Raw genomic sequence first — 13693 nt, 5'->3', positions numbered from 1 at the left:
CCCTGAAACACTGCCAGCACTGGGTTTTACTATTTTCATTCATATTTACTACTTTAACAGGTATGATTGGTGATGGTCTCTTCCTTCAAGGAGCCTTCTCTAGTCCTAGAGAGGCAGCTATCATGCCATGACAGAAGGCAGCCAAGGAGACTGTGGGAGCCTAGATGGAGTGGAGGTGAGGTCTAATCCAGGCGGTGAGGTTCAAGGAAAACTTTCTAAAGGAGATGACACCCAACTTGGACCCAACCAGTTGACGTTTCCTCTCACCTTGCCTTCCACAACATCCTGACCTGCTTTGGCTTTCCCAATCTTCTCTCCACCAGTCTTCATTCATCTCCTGCCATGAGGCTCCCATGTCCAGAGACAGCAAAGTACAACAGCTCAATGGGAATAGATATTTTTCCCATCTCACAAATGAGGAAACTGAGGTTCACAGGGACCATGCAGCTAGTGAGGGACGGGACTAGAATTTGAACCAAGCCCTATATGATTGTCCCTGGGCCCCTGCTCACCCAGCTACCTTCACTGAGAAGGGAGAAAGAGGACACTTCCTGGAAAGACTATGTGCCAGGCCCCATGGAAGCCGCTTCTCAACTATCACTCCATTCACAACAGCCCTGCAAGGTAAGAAATACCAGCCAGAGTCTACAAAAGAGGAAACTGAAACCCAACAATGACCTTTCCAAGGTCACACAGTGGGGCAAGTCCAGTGGGACCCAGAATGTCCAGGAACATAGACTCTCCCTCCTAGGGAGGGCTCCCCACCCCCACTTCCCTACCACACTCATCTCAGAGGGAGCAATGCCAGCTGAACAGTGTGATAGGTTGAATTGTGTTCCCACCACATTCATATGTTCAAGTCCTAACCCCTCGTACCTTAGAATGTGACCTTATTTGGAGGTAGGTTCTTCAAAGAGGTAATCAACTTTAATGAGGTCATTAGGGTGGGTCCTAATCCAATATGATTGGTTGTCCTTATAAAAAGGAGAAACTTGGACACAGAGACAGATATACCAAGAGAGAAGATGATGTGAAGTCACACAAGGAGAAACTAGACAAGGAACACCAGAGGCTACCAGAAGCTAAGAGACAGGCCTGGAACAGATCCTGCTCTCACAACCCTGAGAAGCCGTCAACCCTGCCAACACCTTGATTTCAGACTTCTAACTTCCAGACCTGTGAAACAAAAGATTTGGGGTTTGTTTTGCTTGTTTGTTTTTTTAAGCCACTGTTTGTGGTACTTCATTACAGCAGCCCCAGGAAATGAACACTAAGAGAAAACTGCTACCCACCCCAAAAAGAAGAGATCCTGAAGAAATTTTGGAACACATGATTGTTGTGATTTTTTAAATTGCTAATGTTTTAATTATTATTCTATATTTCTATTGAAGAAAATTTAGAAAGGATCAGACAGTATAAAGAAGAAAATTAAAACCACATGCTCTCTTTGGAAGTGAATTCTTGGGGGGGGGGGTATACACATGCCCTCTTATTTTACTGTTAACATTTTAGTGAATTTCCTTTTAGTCTCTTTTTTCCCCCCTTGCAGTTACTAGAATCTCCCTTGCAAGGCTGCTGTGATGCTTGACTGAGAGACTGGGTAAAGTTCTTAGCACAGGGTAGAGCACCCAGTCCAGCACTATCAACGGTACATATTGTGCATATTTATATAGACATTGGATGAAATTGGATTCATGCTGTTTTATAACTTCCCCTTGTCACCTACCAGCACATCTTGAGTGTTTCCTCGTATCTTTAATGTCCTTCAAGAGCATGATATTTAATTTCTGCACAGCCTCCCACCTGTGAATGTGGCATCACCTATTTACCCAATTCCCTCTCATTGAACATTTCAGGAATTTCCCATTTTCCCCAGTTATAAATAAGACTGGGATGAAAAAAAGCTTTGATTTTAGGGTACATCCTGGAAGTAGAATTGCTAAGTCAAAGCATAACTCTTTTAAAAAGCTTTTGTATATAAAAAAATGTGCATAAGTTCCCGCAGAAACGCTGTATAATTTATCTCCTCAGCAGAGAAAAAGGCACTGACTTCCCCACGCTTTACCAACATCTGGTGTTTTCATTATTTTTTTGTCTTGACCAATTCTATAGGTAAGAAAAGCCGGAATCTCCTTTTCATTTCTACTTCGGGATTTCTAACATTTTCATAAGGTTTTTGTATTTCCTCGGTGAATTACGTTAATCATCCTTTGCTTGTGGTGTCCCAGGTCAGTTCCTTTCATTGTTATGGGTTTAGCAGGACTTGAAAGGGCTGCTGCAGATGGGGCCCCACGAGCAGTTTCCTCCCCGCCCTTCTCACCCTCCTCTTCCCACATTCCCATCCTCAGAGCTTTCCTCTGCTCCCCAGGGAACCTCTGTCATTCAAACTAGCCCTTGCTTTCCCTGGGAAAGCATCTCCACCACCTTTTGCTGCCTTCCCCCACCCCCCAAGCCCCACATGCCTTCGGTTCCCAGCTCACCTCTCACCATGTCCAGCAGCCCAGCGCGTTCACCCCTGAAATTCCCCAAGGAGGCCCAAAACCACAGGGCATCCAGACTGACTTAGCCCTAGAACAAGCATCCCAGCCCTGCTCTGCTCTGGCCTGAACACAAGGAGATGGTGAGCGGTTCAGAGGAACAGTTGTCCCCAGGGGAAGGCCTGGGAGAGCAAAGCAACGGTGTGGGGTGGGAGAAAGCATGCTTTGGATGTCTTTTGGTGTTCCATGTCATTCCAGCACAGAACTCAAACCCCAGGTCGGCCACTTGAAGTCTGTCAACTCACTATCTTGCAGGGTCACAACGAGGGGAAAATGCAACATGATGTGTACAGCACCAGGCACAAAAGTCGGTTGCGCTGATGACAAACCCCAAGGATCAGGTACTGCTGCTCCGGGAGAGACGGGCCTTGGAAGGGTCCAGTTTGCACTTGCGGCTGGAGAGGGAGCGTATCAGGCAGAAGGAACAGCTTGAACAAAGGCTGGGAGGCCAGAGGTGGGGCTGAGTAGGTCATGTAAGTGGAGGGTCTCAGGGCACCGAGGAGGCCCCAGGGTCAGTAGTCGGGGCTCACAGGGAAGCTCAGACCTCAGCTCGGGCAGTGGAGAAGGCCACGCCTGGCTCGGGAAACCTCGGTTTTCCTTCCTGCCCGTCTCCAACTTCACTCCTTCACTCCCCTCGGGAAGACACTTGTATGTACGGCGGTCGGGCCTGGGCCGGGCCCCACCCTGGATCTTGAAGTCAGACGAGCCTCGACCTGAGTGATCAGGGCCCAGAGGACACCCCGAGGAGAGTGACTAAAACTGAGAGAGCTTCCCAGAAGCAGCCTTTGAGCCAGGCCTGGGGGTGCGAGTTGGTCAGGCGCTGGGAGGGGGAGGCAAGGCGGGCACCGCGTGCAGAAGGGCCGCCTGAACCCCGACTGGCCGGCCAAGCCTGGCTCCGGGCATGGTCTGCGAGCACCACGAGGGTGGTGCGCGGGGGAGGGGCGGGATGCAGCAGGTGCCCAGAGACGCCCGGGAGGCCCCGGGCCGGCGGGGAGGAGGGAGCGGTCGGGGGAGGGGAGATGGAGGGAGGGGAGATGGAGGGAGGCCGACGTCCCCCGCCCCGTCCCCGAGGGCTGCCGCACGTAGCTCTCGTCGCTGGTCTGCTGCGTGTCCCGGCAGGTACAAAGGAGGAGTTGCGGCGGAGCGGGGCCTGCCCGCTACCTGCCGCGCCGCCCCACCCCCACCCCCATCCCCGCCAGGGTTGGGGGTGCCCCACGGAACGAAGTGGGGGGCGGGGTGGGCAGGGGCCCAAGAGCACACCGTCCGGGCCAGGCTGGTCTCCTCCACCCGCAGCTTACCCTCCCGCGGCCTCCCCAGGGCCCCTACGGCCCGGGAAGGAGGCGGGGTCCTTGTGTGGCCGACTGGATGTCTGAGGCCCAGACAAAGGGACTGCCCCGGTCCCACAGGGGTGGGGGCGAGGCGACTAGTGAAAGGCACGATCGTGTCTTTTGCAGGAGAGAAGCGAGGCCAGGGCCCCCTTTGTACTTGCCCCGACCTCACCCCCACCCCCCGTGTGAGGACGGGGACTGTGCCCCAGGCCCTCTACGCGGAATTTGATGTACAAGAGCACTCAAGTACACAAGTCTGCGCTCCGGAATGTCTTATCTAGGAGTCAACCCAGATGGATCTGTCTCCAAGCAGCTCTTTACGCAAGATCGTCCAGTCCACATCAAAGGAAGGGAGAGGCGCCGATAGAGGTTAGAGGGAGACCAAAGCCTTCTCAAGCCATCCGTGGCTCCACCTCTGCACGTACCCATGCCCAGAGGATGCCCTCCCTCGTGGGCGCTCACAATCCCGCACACACACAGGTAGCCCCGCCCGCGCATGCGCCTGTGTGTTGTCCCCACAGACCCGTGTTCCCATCTGATTTCACACATGCACGCGTACGTTCGGGCTCCCCAGGAGCCACCCAGGTTCTGAAAGTCAAGGAGGGCTGGAGAATGAACCCTAGAATGATCCTTTGGGATTATCCCTCCTGTTCACTCCCCGGACCCTCACTTTGTCCTCCATGCAAGGCAATCCTGGGGCAGATGGGAGAGGAGAATTGGGCCAGGCTAGTTGGAGATCAAAAGCACTTTGGGAGGGAATGTCCCCTGGATGGGAGCGGCTGCCCTCCCCCACCACACCAGCCCAGTGCAGAGGGACCTCCCATCCCCCATCAAAGCAGGCCAGAGGACCACCCAGGATAGGTGTGAAAGCCACAGAAGAACAGGGAGCTAAGAGACTAGGCCCCCTTCCAGTTGTAGGGGAGGGGAGGGAGTGGCTGCCTCACTTTTCTAATCATTACAGTGGGGTGAGGGCTGTTCCCTGTGATTGGGGCCCCTCCACTTCTGCCCTTCTGCTTTGGAGCTGATCAGCAGACCCAGGGAGTGCGGCCCTTGTGCCCACATACACACACACACACACACACACACACTCCCCCCACCCTTGCAACCTGGCCTAGAGCCCCCATTCCTGGAGGAGGAACCCTGGGAGCAGCAGACAGAAGCTCTGAGGCAAGGCGCCAAACAGCCTGGTATAGTCTCCCCTTTGTCAGCTAGAGAGGAGTGAGACCAGGCCCCTGCCCTGCGGGTGTTTAGACCATGAATAACAGGCACGTACACACATGCAGGCTCGGGGCTGCAACCCAGGTGCTGAGGGCTCAGGACCAGTGTTCAGAGAGGGAGGGAAGACCGCCCCCCACCCAAACAGGCACAGGGCTGGGTCCACAGGTACCCTCAATACTATCTGGTGACTGAATGAAAGAACAAATGAGTGGGTGAATTCAGTGGCTAAATGAATGAATGTCCGAGGCCATTAATTTATTTGGGTGGAGAACCCTCGGCATGCCCAAGCTGGGACTTTTTGTGTTTGTGTCACTGGTCTTGCCCTAGTATGTGTCATCACCCCAGCAGGCTACAGCTCCCCCGGGGGCCAGAAAACCCTTTGTTTGAGCCCCAGCCTAAGGCCAGACATTCATAAGGTGGCCAAGCAGTGCTCACCGCCAATCAAGAGTGGGTGTTGATGTGTCCACCTCCCCACCAGACTGAGAACTCTTCACAGGAGTCTTCAGTATCCGGCTCAAGTTCCTTCCCATCCTCCACCCCAGTGTCCCCTACAGTGAAGGGCCAACTGTGCCAAAAGAGAAGGACCTGGAATGAAGGCAGGCCTGGCCACTTCCTGGCTGGGTGGCCTTAGGTAGTCATTTCTCTCTGCGAGCCTTAATTTCCCTGTCTGAAGAATGGAGACAAGATGCCTTCTTTGGAAAATAAAAAAAGGCCTTCTTTGCTTTGCTTTACAGGATGCGGGGTCACCTGCAGCACCACCCCTCTCTGAGTGCCCTCACTCAGCGCCCAGCGTTCTTTGTTCACCTACACACCTCTTACCCACCGCTCCCTTTATATCTGCCTTTGTACCTGCACTAGCAGTTCCCTGAAGACAGGAATTGGGGCTCCCTCTGTCTCTCTGGGCCCTCTATTGCCCAGCAATGCCCAACACATGGTGAAGCACGTGACAGTGAGTGGAAGAAAAGGCTCCTTGAATGGTTAAGTGATGAGCGAAAGCATTTTGTTAACCAGACAGGGCTGTGCAAATATGAGGGCTTTGGTCATTATGACAGTAATTTAAATCATAGAGGTTCAGGACATGAACATATCTTACAGGTTAACTGAATCCTCCCGTTAGACAGATGAGGAAACCGAGATCCAGAAAAGACTGCCAGGTCATTCTCCTCAGACCACGCCCCCTCCCCTGCTGGGCTCAAGCCAGCACAGACACAGGGAAGCCCAGAAGGAAGGGCCCAGTCTTCCTTCCTCCAGTGACTGCCTTCTTCCAGATACCTGAGAGTCATGAGTGTATCTGGGGTTCTTGAGGGCTGAAGACGAGGTCCTGCTGTAAAGAAGCTGTGAAGTCTGAGTTTGCACTTCAGTGGAAGGCAGCGGCAGTGACAGCAGCGTGTGGAGGGGAAAACTGGAGCCTTAGCTCGGAAGTTCCCAGTAGAGCCCGGGGCAGTGGAATCAGCATGGACTCCAGAGCCAGGCCAGCCTGGTTTTGACTCCTGACTCTGACGCTCAGCTGGGGGGTGACTTGGCAAGTTACTTCATCCATGAGCCTCAGTTCCCCTCACCTGTCATATAGGAATACTAATATCTACCTGACAATATAGTTGAGATGACATAAGGTGGCCCTGATCTGATAAGGATCAGTGTCCTTAAAAGAAAAGACATTAGGGAATTCCCTGGCAGTCCTGTGGTTTGGACTCCGTGCTCTCACTGCCGAGGGCCCAAGTTTCAATCCCTGGTCAGGGAACTAAAATCCCACAAGCCGTGCCTGTGCGGCCAAAAGAAAAGACACTAGAGAGCCTCCCCGCCACCCCCCGCCCCAAGTACAAACAGAAGAAAGGCTATGTGGCGGGTGACATGGCAACAAGGCCGCTGTCTACAACCCAGGAAGAGAGCTCTCACCAGAAACCAACTACACTGGCACCCTGACCTCAGAGTTGCAGCCTTCAGAACAGTGAGAAAATTAATTTCTGTGGTTTAAACCAAAGAGTCTGCGGTATTTTGTTATGGCAGCCCAATCTAATACAATGACTAAATAAGTAGGAGGCCATAATTGTTCTCCCTCTTGACATCTCCAGTTTCCCCTCTACTCTCAGGATGGAATAAGGAAAGAACCTGCTGCTCCTTCCCCCACAGTTCAGAGGCCACTGGAAGGAAGGTAGTGCTGTCGGGTGGTGAAAGTGGTACCCCAAAGATATCCACATCAAATCCCTGGAACCTGTGAGTGTTCTCTTATTGGGCAAAAGATGTGATTAAGTTAAGGATCTTGGGAAGTGGAGCTTATCCTGAATTGTCCAGGTGGGCCCTCAATATCATCCCAACTGTTCTTATAAGGGAGAGGCAGAGGGACAGAGAGAGGAGAAGACATACATACACAGAGAAGGAAGCATGAGGACAGTGGGAGATTGGAGCCATGTGGTCACAAGTCAAGGAACGCCTGCGACCACCAGAGGCTGGAAGAGGCCAGGAGCAGATTCTTCCCCAGCGTCTCGGGAGGTCGTGGGGCCCTGCCAACACCTTGCTTTCAGACTTCTGGTCTCCAAAACCGTGAGAATACATGTCTATTGTTGTAGGCTAACCAGCTTATGATACAGCAGCCACAGGTAACTAAGATAGGGTTATTGGTCCTGCCTCCAACTCAGCCAGCCCCCTGCCTCTGTACCTTTCATCTCCTAGCCACACCTGGACCTGGACCCCCCAGGCACTCACCCACTAAGCCCTAAAGCCCAATCCTAAGTGGGATGGGACATCTGCCACCCAGAGCGTAGACTGAGTCACAGCTGCCACCTGAACCCACTGGACTCAGCACCAGTTCTCTGCGCCATCAGACCCCAGTAGGAGTGGGAGGTGGTGTGCCTCCTGGGGCCAAGTATGGGTTAGTGGGGAAAAACCACTAACTTGGGAAAGTCAGGGGGTCTGTATTTAAATTTTGCCTCTCTATGAACTTGAGCAAGTCACTTGAGCTCTCCGGGCCACAGTTTTCTCATCTGCCGATGCCTGGATTGAAGTGCGTGATTTTCCTGGGCACGTGCAGCTCTGACTGTGAATGAGCAGAGAAAGGGGTGGGAGGGTTTGGGGGAGGAGGAAGATAATCAGTGCCGAGCGTAAACGTGTTCAATTCTATAAGCGGGGTTTGGGTTTCTCTCGTGGATTGGATGAGAAGCAGTGTCACACAGGGATTCAAGGCTTGGAAGGAAGGAGCGCTTGGGGTTAGAGGTCTGCATGAGAGGTGTCCATCAAAGGCCCACCCTGTCACACCCCTTTCCAGGGAGGTTGCTCGGTCTCCAACCCCCGCAGCCCAAGTGGCTACATTCGGACCATGGAACTTTGTCTCCTGTGGACAGAACCAACTGGAAGAAGGGGGCACCTGAGGAGGGGGCTGCCCGGCAACCAATGACATGGAGGGAAAAGATGAGATGGGCCACCACATTATCGTACTTGGGAACTTGAACTGGGAAACATGGGAAAACGTGATAGGAAAATGGAGACAAAGACGTCACACTATAGAGAAGTGCAGAGATCCGAGCCTGGTCAAGCCAGTGACTGAAAAGAGAAATTAAACGAAGTGAGTTAGTAGCCAGCAGAATGAGGTGAAGCAAACTGGGGTGGTAGTCAAGTCAAGTTAATGTTAAGTCCCATTAACACACTGGGATGTGTTAATGTTGAGCTGTGAAAGTAAAAGGCCATGCACTCCTACAGCTGGCTGTCCTAAAGGGTTCTAGCATTGGAGGAGAAAGGCCTCAGACTTAGAATTAGTAAGAACTCTATTTATTCAAAGTGCACTGCAGGGAAGAAGGAAGAAATGCTCACCAACCAGAACTGAGGACTACCACGCTAGTTTCTTTTCTTTTCTTTGTTTTTTTTTTTTCTTTTGCAGGATCTTAGTTCCACGACTAGGGATTGAACCGGGCGGCAGTGAAACCTCGGAGTTCTAACCACTGGACCACCAGGGAATTCCCAACCACGCTAGTTTCTTAACATATCAAATCTACAGACTTCTAAGCTACTAGGACTGAGTTCAGCAAGGTCACAGGATATAACATCAACACTCTAAGTTCAGTTATATTTCTATCTACTGCCAATAAGCAATTGGAAACTGAAATTTTTAAAACATCTTTTTAAATAGTATCAAAAAACCATCAAAGACTAGTTGACACATTTATCAAGATAGATGCAAGATATGTATATTAGTTATCTATTGCCACATTACAAATTATCCCAAACTTAGTGGTTTAAAACAACAGACATTTCCTATCTCAGTGTCCAGGGATCAGGAATTTAGGAGCAGCTTAGCTGCTAGATGGTCTGGCTCAGGGTCTCTCATGAGGTTGCAACCCAGATGTTGGCCAGAACTGCAGTCATCTGAAGGCTTGATGTGGCTTTTAGCAGGAGGCCTCAGTTTTGCATCACATGAAATGCTCCATAGGACTGCTCACAACATGACAGCTGACTTCTCCCAGAATGAATGATCCAGGAGAGAAAGGGCAACCCAGTTAGAAAGCCACAGTGCTTTTCATGACCTAGTCACTGAAGTCCCACACTGTCCCTTCTGCTTTATTCTGTTAGAGCAAGTCAAATCACTAAGTCCAGCCCATACTCCAAGAGAGGGAAATTCATCTCCACCTCTGGAAAGGAGGTGTATCAAATAATCTGTGGACTTACTTTTAAAATCACCATAATCAGTACACTGGAAACAATAAAACATTGCTGAGAGAAATTTTTAAATGGAAAGATAAGGCATGCTGGGCTTCCCTGGTGGCACAGTGGTTAAGAATCTGTCTGCCAATTCAGGGGACACGGGTTCGAGCCCCGGCCCAGGAAGATTCCACATGCCGCAGAGCAACTAAGCCCATGCGCCACAACTACTGAGCCTGCGCTGTAGAGCTCACGAGCCACAACTACTGAGCCCACGTGCTGCAACTACTGAAGCCCGCGTGCCTAGAGCCCATGCTCTGCAACAAGAGAAGCCACCGCAGTGAGAAGCCCATGCACCACAACGAAGAGTAGCCCCCACTCGCTGCAACTAGAGAAAGCGCACGCGCAGCAATGAAGAACCAACGCAGCCAAAAATAAAATAAATAAAAAATAAATAAATTAAAAAACAAAAACTGATGATAAATAAAAAAGAAAGATAAGGCATGTTCATGGATGGGATGACTCAATATTGTTGAGAAATCACTTCTCAGATTGATCTATAGATTCACTACAATCTCAATAAAACACCAGCAGAATACTTTTACAGAGATTAACAAGCTAATTGCCAAATTTATAGGAAAATGTGAAGGTCCTAACATAACCAAAACAATTTTGTAAAGGAAGAACAAAGTTTGAGGATTACGCTACCTGATTTCAAGACAATATAAAGCCACAGTAATCACTTTGATGTAGGGATGGATATTGATGTGATATAGGGATAGATGTATAAATCAACGGACTAAAACAGAGTCCAGAAACAAACCCACACATACGTAGTCAATTCATTTTTTATAAAGGGACCAAGAGAATTCAATGGGGAAAGGATAGTCTTTTCAACAAATGGCCTGAAACAATTAGGTATCCATATTCAACAAAACAAATCTCAACCATCACATCAAATACAAAAATTAACTCAAAATATGTCCAAAAAATCATAGGAGTTAACACTATAAAAAGTTTCTAGAAGAAATGTAGGAGAAAATTAGTTTTATCTTAGTTTAGGCCACTGTTTCTTAACTTGGGGCAATTTTCCCCAGGGAACATTTGGCAATGTCTGGAGACACTTTCAATTGTCACAGCTGGAGGGGTGATGCCACTGAGTTAGTGGGAAAAGGCCAGGAATGCTGCTAAACATTCTACAATACACAGGACAGCCTCCTACAACAAAACATTTTCTAGCGTAAAATAACAACAGTACCGAAACTGAGAAACCCTGGGCTAAGCAAAGATTTCTTAGATAAGGCACAAAAGTCAGAAACCATAGAATTTGAAAAATGCAAAGATTAAACTTTACCAAAAAAAATAATTTCTGCTCTTTGAAAGACACCATTAAAAAAGCAAAAGGCAACTCACAGATGGGTGAAAGCATTTGCAAAACATATTTCTGATAAAGGACTTTTATCCAGAATATATAAAGAACTCTTACAACTCAAAGTAAGAAGATGACCAGTTTTTTTAATGGGAGAAGATTTGAACAGATACTTCACCAAAGAAGATATATGAATGGCCAGTAAGCACACAGAAAGATACAAGTCATTAGAGAAATGCAAACTTAGATCACAATGAAATGCCATTGCACATCCATTAGAATGACTAAAAAATTTTAAAAACTGACCATACCAGTGTTGGCAAGGATGTGGAGAAACTGGAAGTCTCATAAGCTGCTGGTGGAGATGTAAAATGGCACAACTTTGGAAAATAGTTGCTAGTAAAGATAAATATACACTTACAACCCAGTAATCCCATTCCTAGGTATTTACCCAAGACATACTTACCAAGAGAGGTATTTACCTAAAGACTTACAAGTGAATGTTCATAGCATCTTTATTCATAATAGCCAAAAACTGAAAGTAACCTAAATGCCAATTAAGAGGTAAATGGGTTAACAATCTGTGGTACATCCATACAATGGAATTTACTCAGCAATGAAAAGAAACAAACTGCTCAAGAATATGGATGAATCTCAAAATCATTATGCGGGGTGAAGGAAGACAGACACAGAAGAATGCATATGGTATGATTCCATTTATAAGAAATTCCAGGAAATTCAAAATTACAGTGATAGATTAGTAGTTGCCAGGGGCTGGGAGGATAAAGAGGGGGCTGACTTCAAAGGGGCACAGGAATATTTTGGGGTGACAGAAATGTTCTATATCTCAATTGCGGAAGGGGTTACACAACTACATACATTTGTCAAGACTCATGATATTTTATACTTGAAACTGAGGAATTTTTATTTCTATAAGTTGTACCTAAACAAAGACTATTTTTTAAAAACTACAGGCTTCTTTTTATACCACCTCCAAGATTCACCTTGGGGTCAGCAGTGGAGGAGGAGCCTTATAACACCAAGGTAGGAAAAATGACAACTTGGGGAATTTAACCAAGAAGAGGAAAGTGCACTTAGCACTCTAATTATCAAAAATTTTAAATCTGAAAGGAGTTCTAATATACTGTACATTTGAAAGAGTTTACTGTTTTTTTCCAGTAAAATATATATGGGTTATAGTATTTGCCCAGTGAAGATTACCTATCAAAGATCTATAAAGGGGGTCACATAGCTTGTCCAGGGAATAAGTCATTTAAGAATCTCTTCATTCATTGAGATTTCTGACGTTTAGCACCTGACATGGAGTTCTGCTGATGAGACGGGGGCTGCATTCCTCATTTTTAGGGGCCAACCTCCACGTAGACCTCCTGAAGCCCATGCTATAGAGTCTTTGTAATAGTCAGGGGATTTCACTTACTGCACCTTACATACTCTTATACAAATGCCCCCTTTGTCCTTTGTTTCTTGACACTAAAGCTTTTCACTAGAAAAGGGCCAGAGTTCTAGTTTATGACTGAGGATTAGGTTAAGGTTAAATTGAGGATTATGCTCATGGAAAACCTAGTAGATATCGCTCCTAAAACTGTGTCTAACACACAGTGTCAGTATAAATTGGTCACATAAATAAATGCATGAAAACTGGTTTAAACAAAAGGAATCTGTTAGTTGGCTTCAGGTGGCTCAAATAATATCATCAAGAATGAGGAAGGGGTCTCTCCCTCTCTCTGCTCTGCAGTGTCAGTCAAAGCCTTCCTACCACCCACCATCATTCTACTAAAAGCCCCCTTGTCCCTCCCTGTACTGTTCTATAAAAGGGAGTCTCCCTGGTAGCACTTTCTCAAGAATCAGAAAAAGTCTCCTTGTTTTTCATTGTCTCTGACTTGGTTCGGGGCCAACCCTGGACAATTGCTGTGGATATACGGATTGGCTAAAACCAATCAGAACGTATTATCCTTGGTGCTGGGGAGTGAACTGCTTCCTAGAGACATAGGGAGAATGGGTGCTTGGTGGTCAAAAATGATAAATGTCACAAGGAATTTCAGGGTCTGACTGGAGTTCCAGGAAGGCTCCGGCTTACGCTAAAGCAGTGAAAAGGTTGTGTTTTTTTAGATCAAGATAAGTAGGAAAAAAAATGTTACACTTTGCACCCTGCAGCCTACTCTTCAGACTTTGCCTAAAAACAAAACATCACCTAAGAGCTGTTCTTAGTGGTGTTTCTTATGTAGAAGAAGAATATAAGACCACATGTAAAGATTTAAGATTGGGATCAGGGAAAGGGAAAACAAATTTTTATGTACATTATTGAATTATGGTGGTAATAATACTTTTTCATAAGGATAAAAAACATGGAAGGAGAGTCAATAATGTACAGGGGTTGATTGAAAGCAATTTAAATTTTTTAATTTTGTCTTCCACAAATATCACAATGTTTGTATAATCATAAGAACCAATCAGAACAGACTTTGAATTAGATTAGGGGTAAATGCTGGGGCGAGGACTCAGTCAGATGACATTTCCTTGGAGAAGTAATTTAACTGCTCTGAGCTTCAGTTTCCTCATATATAAAACAGAGTTAATAATATAGCATCACC

The sequence above is a fragment of the Balaenoptera musculus genome, chromosome 1 (assembly GCF_009873245.2).
Source record: "Balaenoptera musculus isolate JJ_BM4_2016_0621 chromosome 1, mBalMus1.pri.v3, whole genome shotgun sequence".
In the NCBI taxonomy this organism is placed as follows: Eukaryota; Metazoa; Chordata; class Mammalia; order Artiodactyla; family Balaenopteridae; genus Balaenoptera; species Balaenoptera musculus.
This window is presented reverse-complemented; position numbering follows the sequence as displayed.